The following is a 12,352-nucleotide window of genomic DNA, read 5'->3' as shown; positions in this document are numbered from 1 at the left end:
GTTAAGTACAGGTGAGTATATATATATATACACACATATATATATATACACACAGATATACATATACATGAAAAAATTTATACACAAACATAAAATCATGAAGGCTTTTTAAAAATAGGAACTGTTAATTATACATAAAGCATCTCCATTTGTGCAATTTTTATGTCTTCTTCTAGGTAATTAATTTTATGGAAATATACAATCCTCCTCCTGACTGCACCTCTCCCACACACACACTACCTTCCTAGTACTCTCGGGAATATTGGGCAAACATTCTCACCACAAAATTATATTAAGAAGTTGAATAAACATTAAATATTGTATGATACATGCATCACACAGGGAACGTTGTTTATGGATGCTGAGATTTTCTAGGCAACCTCAGAATGCTAATATGTTTAACATCAACTATTGCCTCCTTGTTCTGAGATGGCATCTAAGATATGGAAATGTGTCTTTTTCTGAATTTACTCTCAAGTACTTCTGGGATTTCACTATTTTTCTGAGTTTGGGCAGTAGCTAGGAAAACATCTATGAGACAAAGATGGCTGGTTACTTCCCCAGTATCTCTTCTCCCAGATGATAAATATTTTTGCTAAGCATGGGGCCATTCAGCCAAAGAGTTGGTTTCTTAATTTCTCTTGAAACTAGGTGTAGACACGTGTCAATGTTCTGCTCAATCATATGGAGTAGAAGTGCTGAGTTGTAACTTCTGAGTCAGGCCCTTGGCATACAATAAGCCTAGCTTCCCTTTCTCTTCTTGACTTCCTATTGGCTGGAATGTGGACTTGATAGTGGAAGCTCCCACTCTCTGTGTTAGACCACTATGTATATTAAACCACTGTATTAGACCACAAGGTGAAAAATGCATGTTGACGTTGGCAGAGCAATAAGAACTTCCATATCAGCCTGACATGATATACTTGGCTGCTTACATACTCAGTTACCTAAGAGAGAAAAAGCTTTTATCTGGCGTGACTGTGTTGTAGTAGGCAAAGGGAATGTTAATTGGTGAACCCTTTCCGATTCTGGTCCACAGTCATCTCTCAGAGATGCCCAGCACTGGCCCAACCTCCATTCCTTCTGTCCTCCAGGAAGTCATGGGCTACCCAGGGACTGTTTCCTGTGTGCCTTGCATTCCACCTGACCCACATCTGTCACCAAACTGCTCAGATTCATCAGAGGGAAGGAGACTAAAAACTAGCTTGGTTGATTAACATGTTGCTTCTAGTGTTCTCATGTCTCAAACAGTTCTTCCAAGAACCTATTGACAGGAACAACACTGAAACTATTTACAATTGAAAATTTCCAGGCAATGAGCAATCGAAATGGGCCCCACCAAAAGCAACTACCTCTTCCACTGCCCTCAGTAGGAGCCCAGCCATCAGTGCACACCTGCTGATTGCTACAGAGAGTCCCTCCTGCCTCCTGCTTCCTGCTTAGCTCTCCAGCACGCATTCCCCTTCACAGAACAACACTGTAGTAGAAACTTTCTATCAACAGGAACAAAAAAGAGACATTACAATTAGATAATGGATTTTGTCCTTAATTTAAAATCATAGCACCTTAGGGAAGACTGCAAGACAGAATCTCTCTTCTGGGTTTTTGTATACACCTATGGAGTTCCTGGACTCATTTTAGCATTTGTGTATACTCAGATTTGTTGCAGACCACTGACGATAGGCCTTGCAGTCCTGGTTTTAAATTCTGGCTTGGTATACCACAAAACAACACACTGTGGCCACAGGCAATCATGCAATTAACAAAATACTTCAACACTCAAGTGGGGATATGGCATTTGCACAAATGAGGCACATTGATTTGCCAAGCAGTAACTGTAACAGCAAAGCAGAGAGACCAGCCTGGTAAGAAATAGCTATTTCAGCCTCAATGACATGATAGCTATTCTGAGCACCTCTATTTAATCAAACTAAAAATTCACTGAGTGCTTATCCCACACCAGACACAGACTCTACAGGTGAAAGGAAGACAAAGATTACTATGATAAAGTCCCAACTCTCAAGTGAACAGATTGATAAACAAAAGACTCCGCAATTCTGTAGAATTTTCAAATGTCTGGAAAGTGTTATAGGAACACGGATGAGGCAGCAATTCCCTCTGCCTGGCATCAGACAGCCTAGAAAGATTTAAAAAGGCAACACTTGAGTCAGGTCATAAAAAGTGAACCAGTACTCACCAGGTAGACAAAGAAGGAAGAGTGCAGCAGGTAGACAGGCATGAAGGCTATGTAGACAGGAAAAGGCACGGCGTCTGCGGGACGGCAGCAACCAGGGATGAAGCTGCAAGGTGTCGTTCTCAAACACCAGCGCATAAAGAACCCCTGAGGGGCTTATAAGAACTACTGTGCCAGCACCCACCAATATTACATCAAAATTTCTGGAGATGGAGATGAGCTTCAGGACTTTGTAAAAACTCCTCCAGGAGCACTAATATGCAGCCAAGGTTAAAACCAAGATGAGTCTGTGTGTGTGTGTGTGTGTGTGTGTGTGTGTGTAGTGAACACCTAGGTCTGCTCTCTTAACAAATGTCAACTACATGATACAGTATTATTAACTATAACCACCATGCTGTCCATTAGATCTCCAGAACTTTCTCATCTGATAACTGAAACTTTGTACCCTTTGACTGTCTCTCTATTCCCCCTTCTCACACACCCTGGCAAATACCATTCTACTCTTTGCTTTTAGGAGTTCAATGTTTTTAGATTCCCCATAGAAGAGAGTTTACATTTGTCTTTCTGTTTCTGGTTTATTTCACTTAGCATAATTTCATGTAGCTTCGTGCTTGTTGTCCCAGGAGGAAACGATGTGAGGCGATAGATATGTTAATTAGCTTGACTGTGGTATACATTTCACAATGTATACATATATCTTTGTACATTACACTGTACGTCTTAAATATCTATACTTTTATTTGTCAATTATATCTTCATAGAGCTGAGGAAATAATAAAAAATAAAAACCAAGATCAAGAAGGGCTCCAAATGTTGCCCTGAATAATGATGCGGTCTTCTGGGACACGGGAATCCTAGGCAGTCCTGGCCCCGTCATCTGCAGGTTTTAGGTGATAAATATCTATGTAAGGTTATGTAATGTCATGCTGTCTGGGGGCAGCAGATGGGTGACCAAGAAATTCATTTCTTGGAGAAAATCCAGGTATCAGAGTTATCGACAGAGCCAAGTTCCCCTCATCCCAGTCCCGTGAAACTGTCCTAATTCTAAAACAGTAAAGTTCATACACTTTAGACTGGCCTCAAATATAAAAGAAAGAAAAAGGAGGAGCGGGGAGGGAGCAGAAGAGAGGGACACCCTGTGATGACTGGTAACTTGACAGGAAACCCACTTCACTTTTTTTTTTTTATATATAGCATATGACACAGCAGAAAGTATCTCAGTATTTATGTGCTGGGACTGATTCTCAGGCAACGATGGTGGGCAGGTCTCTTGGGCTATATATCCTGCTACTGACAGAGCAAAGAAAGGAAGCTAGATATGCTGTCCACTGGGCTCAAGCTTCTTTTTATTTGGAAAGCCATTTTCACCCCACACCCACGCCCTGGTCACAACCTGCAGCCACTCGGTCTGGCCTCATCTCAGGTCATTTGTGTTGTTATTTATATAAGGGAATACCTGAGGCTGGATAATTTATAGGAAAGGAGGTTTATTTGGCTCACAGTTTTGCAACATATACAAAAAGTATGGTGCCAGCATCTGCTTCCAGCTGGGCCTCAGGCTGCTTCCACTCGTGGTGGCAGGTGAAGGGGAGCTGGTGTGTGCAGAGAGCATATGGCCAGAGAGGAAGCCAGAGACAGAGAAAGGGGAGGGAGGTGCCCGGCTCTTCCAAGCAACCGGTGCTCATGGGAACTAACAGAATAAGAACTCGCTCATTATCATTAGGATGGCACCAAGATGTTCATGAGGAATCTGTCTCTCGTGACCCAAACACTTCCTATTAGGCTCCACCTTTAGCTCTGGGGATTCAATTTCAACCTGAGATTTGGAGGAGTCAGATATCCAAGCCACACCCTTTGGTCTTTGAACAGTAAGCTGTCCCCCATCAGTCCTTCTTGCTGTCCCTCACATCAGGGTTGCAGAGAAAAACTACGGAAAGTTGGGAGTGCAGGAGGTCATCACTGTAATTTACTGGAAGGACTCACAGAACTCAGCAAAGCTGTGAGACTCGGTTATGGCTTATTATAGAGAAAAGATTACAGATTAAATTTAGCAACAGGAAAAGGTGCATACAGGAAGGTCTGGGAGAGTTCCAGGTGCAAGAATCTGGTTGTTGTCTCCTAGCAAAGTTATATGGACAACACACACTCCTTCCAGCAATGATACATGGCAACATGCACAGAGGATTGAAAACAAAGGGAGCTTGCTTGAACATTGGTGTCTAGGTCGATTCCATAGACCTGACTGCTTGCCCACATGGCTGACCTTAGCCTTCAGTCCCTCCAGAGATCCAGCCGATACAGTGTGGCCCAAGGTCTCCATGATAAATCACATTATTGGCATAGAAATGGGCCAGGCATGGTGGCTCACGCCTGTAATCTCAGCACTTGTGAGGCCGAGGCGGATGGATCACCTGAGGTCAGGAGTTCGAGAGCAGCCTGACCAACAGAGTGAAACCCCCTCTGTACTAAAAGTACAAAAATTAGCCGGGCATGGTGGCTCATGCCTGTAGTCCCAGCTACTTGGGAGGCTGAGGCAGGAGAATCACTTGAACCCAGGAGGGAAAAGTTGCAGTGAGCCGAGATCACACCACTGCACTCCAGCCTAAGCAACAGAGCAAGACTCCATCTCAAAAAAAAAAAAAAAAAAAAAAGATATTCCAGGTGCTTAGAGGTGATCTCCCAGGAAACAGTCAAGGCCCAAACCTTTCACTGCTCAAGGTTAGTCCTTTACTGTTCAGAACTGGTCGCATCTTGAAGTTCAGTAGAGCAGGGCTGACATCCTTCTGCTCCCGCTTCCTGGCTGAGTGGCCTTGGGAAGATTCTTCAGGCTCTCTGAGCCTACTTTGCTTTACTTGCAACATGGAGATAATATCTTAGCTGACTGTTCAGAGCAAGGATGAAGCAAGGATGTGATAAACTGCAAAAGCAGTGAAAATTAGTTACATCCTGACTCAACCCAAAATGAACCAGAGGTTATTCTCGGGGGAAGATCATAGATTTGCAATACCTGGGGCATGTGCATTTGCAGAGAAAAATATCATTTCTATAGGGACACATCATCATTTCACTCAGCAGGCATTTCTGGGGTGCCTACGTGAGCCATATCCTGAAGAGGCAGGAATGAGAAAGGTACATTTCTGAGCAAGTTGCTGTGATTTGGAAAGTGGTGGATGTAAGGATATTGGTTAGCCTGCAGATTAGCTCTGTCCCAGTGAGATGAGAAGCAATCTGCCTGTCCCAACTTCCCAAATGCCCAGAGTCAGCTTCTCTCACTAGGCACATCTCGTGGTTGGGCTCCGTGTGCTGGAACACTCTATAACTGCGGCCCCCAACATTTTTGGCACCAGGAACCAGTTTCATGGAAGACGATTTTCCCATGGACTGTGGAGAGGGGCAGTTCAGGATGAAACAGTTCCACTCAGAACATTAGGCACTAGATTCTCATAAGGAACTCACAACCAAGATCCCTCACATGCTCAGTTCAGAGTACTATTCATGCTCCTATGAGAATCTAATGCCACCACTGATCTGACAGGTGGCAGAGCACAGGCAGTAATGCTCACTCACCACCCCCCCGCTCACCTTCTGGTGTGTGGCCCTGGTTCCTAACAGGCCATTGACCAGTACTAGTCTGTGGACTGGGGGTTGGGGACAACTGCTCTATAAGATACAATTGCCGGCCGGGCACCGTGGCTCACGCCTGTAATCCTAGCACTTTGGGAGGCCGAGGAGGGCAGATCACGAGGTCAGGAGATTGAGACCATCCTGGCTAACACAGTGATACCCCATCTCTACTAAAAAAAAAAATACAAAAAAATTAGCTGGGCATGGTGGCACATGCCTGTAGTCCCAGCTACTTGAGAGGCTGAGGCAGAAGAATCGCTTGAATCTGGAAGGTGGAGGTTGCAGAGAGCCGAGTTCACACCACTGCACTCAGGCCTGGGAGACAGAGCAAGACTGTCTCAAAACAAACAAACAAACAAAAAATACAATTGCTAGATATAATTGCTTTTTCTCCCCTCAACTACAACTTTAAAAAAATACCCTTAACAATGTAACAGCACACACACACACATACACACACTTCTCATATTCTTAGAATATTGCTTTAATTTTATATACAACACCTGGCATCGGACAGCTTGGAGGAGGTGTTTTAAATATACTGTGCTCCCTTGCAGATGTTTTGAAAGCTAGTGGATTACAAAATATTAAATTGGAAAATTTTCCTTCTATGTTGTATTTTTTTTTTTGACTCAAAAATCTCTAGTCTCCAGGTCTTAAGTCCTGTGATATAGTTTGGATGTGTGTCCCTGCCCAAATCACATACTGAAATGGAATCCCTAATGTTGGAAGTGGGAAGTGATTGGGTCACGAGGGGAGGCGGTTTCTCATGAATGCTTTAGCACCGTCTGCCTTGGTACTGTCCTCATGATAGTGAGTTCTCATGAGATCTAGTCATTTAGAAGTGTTTAGCATCTCCCCACTCTCTCTCTTGCTCCTGCTTTCACTGTCACGTGCCTGCTCCCTCCTTGCCTTCCTTTACAACTGGAAACTTCCTGAGGCCTCCCAGACGCAGAAGCCACTATACCTTCTGTACAGCCTGCAGAACCATGAGCCAACTCAACTTCCTTTCTTATAAATTACCTAGTCTCAGGTATTTCTTTAAAGCAATGCAAGAACAGACTAGTACAGCCTGTATAGTTTGGTGTCACTCACTCATCAATTCAACAAAATTTTATTGAGTACCTACTGTGTGATATCAGTATTGTAAGCAATAGCAGGGGGAAAAAAATGTTTAAAATCCCTGCCTTTGTGTCAGTTACATTCTGGTGGACTCTGACAGAATATTGGCTTTGGAAAGTTATGAGCTAAGCACAAGTTACTTAACAACTGTGAGACCCTGAGAACCTGACCAAATCCATCTGAGCCTCTTTCATCATTTTGAAACAGACCTAAAAATACCAACCTCCTAGGGTTATTGTGAAAATAAACTAAGCAACCATAATAAAGCACCTAGAACAATTTTGGCTTATAGAAGCTGCTGAATGTCTATTAGGTTTCCTTTCCCTTCTACCATTTATTTCCAGGACCCCATGCTATCCTGGTTATAAAGCCAAGGGAAGAGAAGGCATTATTAGGTGCAGATTAATTAGAAGGAAGACATGCTTGTTACTGGACAAACTCAGGTAAAACTTAGGTCTGGTGTCTTGACCTGCTTACCTACTATTTCATCCTTACTCACTCAAACAAAGAAGACACAGAGGTAGAAGGAAAGACTCCAGGGCATGGTCAGGAGACCTGATTTTAATTCTAGCTCCTCAAACAATAGCTATATATCTTTGTGGAATTCACTTTACAGTCTCAATTCCCTGACCTGCAAGACGAGGGACAGTACTAGATCCATGTTCTCAAGCAAGGCTACCCACTAGAAGCCTCTGGGGAGTTCTCACAACCTACAGAGTCCTAGAAAATTACACCAGAATCCTTGGAGGAATTCTGTAAAAGCTGCCCTGCTATGAAGCCAGGACTGAGAACTTCTGGGCTGCCCTTCAGCTCTAATAACCAGGACTACTGGGCTGGCAAACTCATATTAGTTTTAAGACAATTACCAGGTTTCTAGATTCTACTCATGTATTATCTTATTGAATCCTCAAAACAACCTCAAAATATAGGTATCATGATCCTCAGGATACAGGTTAGAAAAAGAGAGATTCTTTAACTTGCTTCAAGTCACATCCAGTAAGTTCTAGAGCTGAGATCTAAACATGAGTGTCTAGGATAGATGCTCAAACTAAGGAAGTGTTACCCCTCCACACGTCTCCATTCTGTGTTGCTCTCAGGTCAGCTTCTGTAACATCGAAGTCTGTTAGACACACAAATAAGCAGGCACAGTATGTAGCCAGAAGCCTAGAAGTGGGAGGGAGCCCAGTACAGCCAGCCAGCAGCAGCAATCCCAGCCCGGAGGGCACGGTGTCACTGTGCTTCAGGATGCACTGTCCTCTGTGCATTCCATCTGTGAAGGACACTTACTGCCTCTCCTGCACCTCTCCTTAGTGACTCCAAATTCATCTGGCTTTTTGGTCTTAGTGCAGGATTTCTTAACATCAGCACCACTGAAATTTGGGACTGGGTTATTCTTTGTTGTGGTGCTGTCCTGTGCACTGTGAAGGGTGAGGAGCATCCCTAGCTTTTATCTACTGGAGAGATTCAAGTTGCACACCCATCCTCGTCCCTGTGTCTTAACCATCAACAATGTCTCCAATAGTTTCCAAAAGTCCCTTAGGAGGGGTAAAATCACCCAGGGTAAGAACAACTGCCCAGGGTTCCCACATCCCTGATGGGTGCTTCCCCTACTTCCTGACAAAATTTGATTTTACTCTGATGGTTCAGCCCTCCCTTCTCAGCATCCGCTGCCTCATATGATTTTCCGTCTCAGCATTGTCCTCAGGAGGCTGGCCTCTTGACCTCCAAGAAATAAGCTGTGCTCAGTCAAGGGAATAGTCACTCGGGGAGGAGTGTGTTCCTCTGCCTGGGGCCAGCCCTACATTTTAACTGGTGCCCTCTGTCTATTGCTGGTGGGTAGGAACTCCGGCCAGCCCCACTCTCAGAGAATCTCAGACATACCATGGGTCACTTTCCTTTAATACTTGGCATTCCTCAGCCAAACTCCCTACATTTTGGCTGCGAAGTTTCTCAGACTTTAACTTCTCATTTTTTATTTATTTATTTATTTATTTATTTATTATACTTTAGGTTTTAGGGTACATGTGCACAATGTGCAGGTTTGTTACATATGTATCCATGTGCCATGTTGATTTCCTGCACCCATTAACTCGTCATTTAGCATTAGGTATATCTCCTAATGCTGTCCCTCCCCTCTCCCCCCACCCCACAACAGTCCCCGGAATGTGATGTTCCCCTTCCTGTGTCCATGAGTTCTCATTGTTCAATTCCCACCTATGAGTGAGAACATGCGGTGTTTGGTTTTTTGTCCTTGCGATAGTTTACTGAGAATGATGTTTTCCAGTTTCATCCATGTCCCTACAAAGGACACTAACTCATCATTTTTTATGGCTGCATAGTATTCCATGGTGTATATGTGCCACATTTTCTTAATCCAGTCTATCGTTGTTGGACATTTGGGTTGGTTCCAACTCTTTGCTATTGTGAATAGTGCCGCAATAAACATACGTGTGCATGTGTCTTTACAGCAGCATGATTTATAGACCTTTGGGTATATACCCAGTAATGGGATGGCTGGGTCAAATGGTATTTCTAGTTCTAGATCCCTGAGGAATCGCCACACTGACTTCCACAATGGTTGAACTAGTTTGCAGTCCCATCAACAGTGTAAAAATGTTCCTATTTCTCCACATCCTCTCCAGCACCTGTTGTTTCCTGCTTTTTTAATGATGGCCATTCTAACTGGTGTGAGATGGTATCTCACTGTGGTTTTGATTTGCATTTCTCTGATGGCCAGTGATGATGAGCATTTCTTCATGTGTAACAGAGATATAGATCAATGGAACAGAACAGAGCCCTCAGAAATGATGCCGCATATCTACAACTATCTGATCTTTGACAAACCTGACAAAAACAAGAAATGGGGAAAGGATTCCCTATTTAATAAATGGTGCTGGGAAAACTGGCTAGCCATATGTAGAAAGCTGAAACTGGATGCCTTCCTTACACCTTATACAAAAATTAATTCAAGATGGATTAAAGACTTAAATGTTAGACCTAAAACCATTAAAATCCTACAAGAAAACCTAGGCAATACCATTCAGGCCATAGGCGTGGGCAAGGACTTCATGTCTAAAACACCAAAAGCAATGGCAACAAAAGCCAAAATTGACAAATGGGATCTAATTAAACTAAAGAGCTTCTGCACAGCAAAAGAAACTACCACCAGAGTGAACAGGCAACCTACAGAATGGGAGAAAATTTTTGCAACCTACTCATCTGACAAAGGGCTAATATCCAGAATCTACAATGAACTCAAACAAATTTACAAGAAAAAAACAAACAACCCCATCAAAAAGTGGGCAAAGGACATGAACAGACACTTCTCAAAAGAAGACATTTATGCAGCCAAAAAACACATGAAGAAATGCTCAACTTCTCATTTTTAAGAAGGCACCCAGCAGGTAGACACTTCACGTATTCCTATTGCATCTGTCAGGGCTTTTTAAAAATCAGCATAAGGGCCAAATAATGGGCTTAACTCTGTAAAGTATCATGCAAATGGCTCATTGACACATCTCCCAGACAAGTAGAGCTGGTAGCCAAACTCCAGCAGAGCGTGAAAAGGAAAGTCCCAGGACTCAGGTTCCAGGACTGCAGGCCACATTCACCCTTGGCAATCAAGCTACTCCCTAAGCCCATCCCCCTCCTTTCTACCCAGTTCCTTCATCTAGAAGATAAAGAAGGCAAAGTAACATTTCAGCCCTGACTCTCTCAGGATGTGACTGTTGGTAAGACCCTATGCTGGATGTAATGACGCAGGCCATCCATTTTTCGGTCGTTGGCACTCATGCATCTACGTTGGTCATGTGGCGTTTGGTGATAGGAAGACTCCACTTTGCAATCACACAGAACTTGATTTCACTTTTGCTGTGTGTCCCCAGCAAATGTCTTAACTTATCAAGACTTTCATTTCTCCTCTATATACTGAAATATTATTACATCTGAGGTGTTCTTAGGTGCCACTGAAAAGATTAAATAAGTTAATGCATGCAAGGTGTCTAGAAGTTTCTCATTGATTGATAGTTGCTAGGAGTGGAAGTGATGGTGCTGGGGTTAGAACAATATAGAAATAATGTGTGTGAGTTTCTTTACCCCTTGGACAGAGTCTACCCTAGATACCTGAATCTTTTTTGACCCTGGAGAAATAGGCCAGCCTAGAAGGAGATTTACCTATTAGGTCTCCTTGTTGCAATTAGAGTTTTCCTTTTGAGTGAGCCTTAAGCATTGGGCTTTTTGTTTCTTCTTGCCTGAGAAGACCTTACTAAATCACAGGAATTTCCCAAGAAGAAAGTACTTCAGACAGTACCCAGAGAGTCCATCCAAAAGGCCCCCACAATGATCCTACAACTGTCTTCGAAAATGTATCTCTTTCTCTCTCTCACACACACACATACATATATATGTGAGAATATATATATTCATAAATATGTGAGAATATATATGAATATATGTGTGTATATGTATATATGTGAACATATGTGTGTATATATGTGTTTATACATACACATGTACATATGTATGTGTACATATGTATACACATACATGTATATATACACACATGTGTGTATATGTATGTGTATACATATATGTATATATACGTATACATATATGTATATGTATATGTGTATACATATATGTATCTGTACACGTATATATGTGTATACACACACACAAACACACACACAGAGTCAAGTCAATCAATAAATATGTCTACTTCTTTCTGGCTCCTAGAAAGGATTTCTGCCTCTGCTTTGGGGTGGGGGTGGAGATAGTTGTTCTATTCTCTTTGAATACCATCAACAAATACCATCATTGTTTTGTCTAAAAGCAAGACATAAATCATTAATTGACAACCTACTACTGTCAGTGATTTAACTGCTCAGTGGGTTCACCTTGCCCGCTGCCTAGACGGAGTTGATTTATCAAGACAGGGGAATTGCAAAGGTGAAAGAGTAATTCACGCAGAGCCGGCTGTGCGGGAGATCAGAGTTTTATTATTACTCAAATCGTCTCCCCGAGCATTCAAGAATCATAGTTTTTAATGATAACTTGGCAGGTAGGGGCTCAGGAAGTGGGGAGTGCTGATTGGTCAGGTTGGAGATGGGATCACAGGGGGTCGAAGTTAGGTTTTCTTGCTGTCTTCTGTTTCTGGGTGGGATGGCAGAACTGGTTGAGCCAGATTACTAGTCTGGATGGTGTTAGCTGATCCATCAAGTGCAGGGTCTGCAAAATACCTCAAGAACTGATCTTGGGTTTTACAACAGTGATGTTATCCCGGAGAGCAATTTGGGGAGGTTCAGACTCTTGGAGCCAGAGGCTGCATGACCCGTAAATTGTAATTTCTAATCTTGTAGCTAATTTGTTAGTCTTGAAAAGGCAGATTGGACCCCAAGCAAGAAGGGGGGTCTT

The 12,352-nt window shown here is 42.9% G+C and overlaps 1 pseudogene; it reads right to left on the bottom strand.

Moving 5' to 3' along the window:
- LOC129464605 (splicing factor C9orf78-like) overlaps window positions 1-12,352 on the bottom strand; it is a 41,194-nt pseudogene that overhangs the window by 16,198 nt on the left and 12,644 nt on the right.

This window comes from Symphalangus syndactylus, chromosome 16, assembly GCF_028878055.3.
Source record: "Symphalangus syndactylus isolate Jambi chromosome 16, NHGRI_mSymSyn1-v2.1_pri, whole genome shotgun sequence".
In the NCBI taxonomy this organism is placed as follows: Eukaryota; Metazoa; Chordata; class Mammalia; order Primates; family Hylobatidae; genus Symphalangus; species Symphalangus syndactylus.
This window is presented reverse-complemented; position numbering and strand designations above follow the sequence as displayed.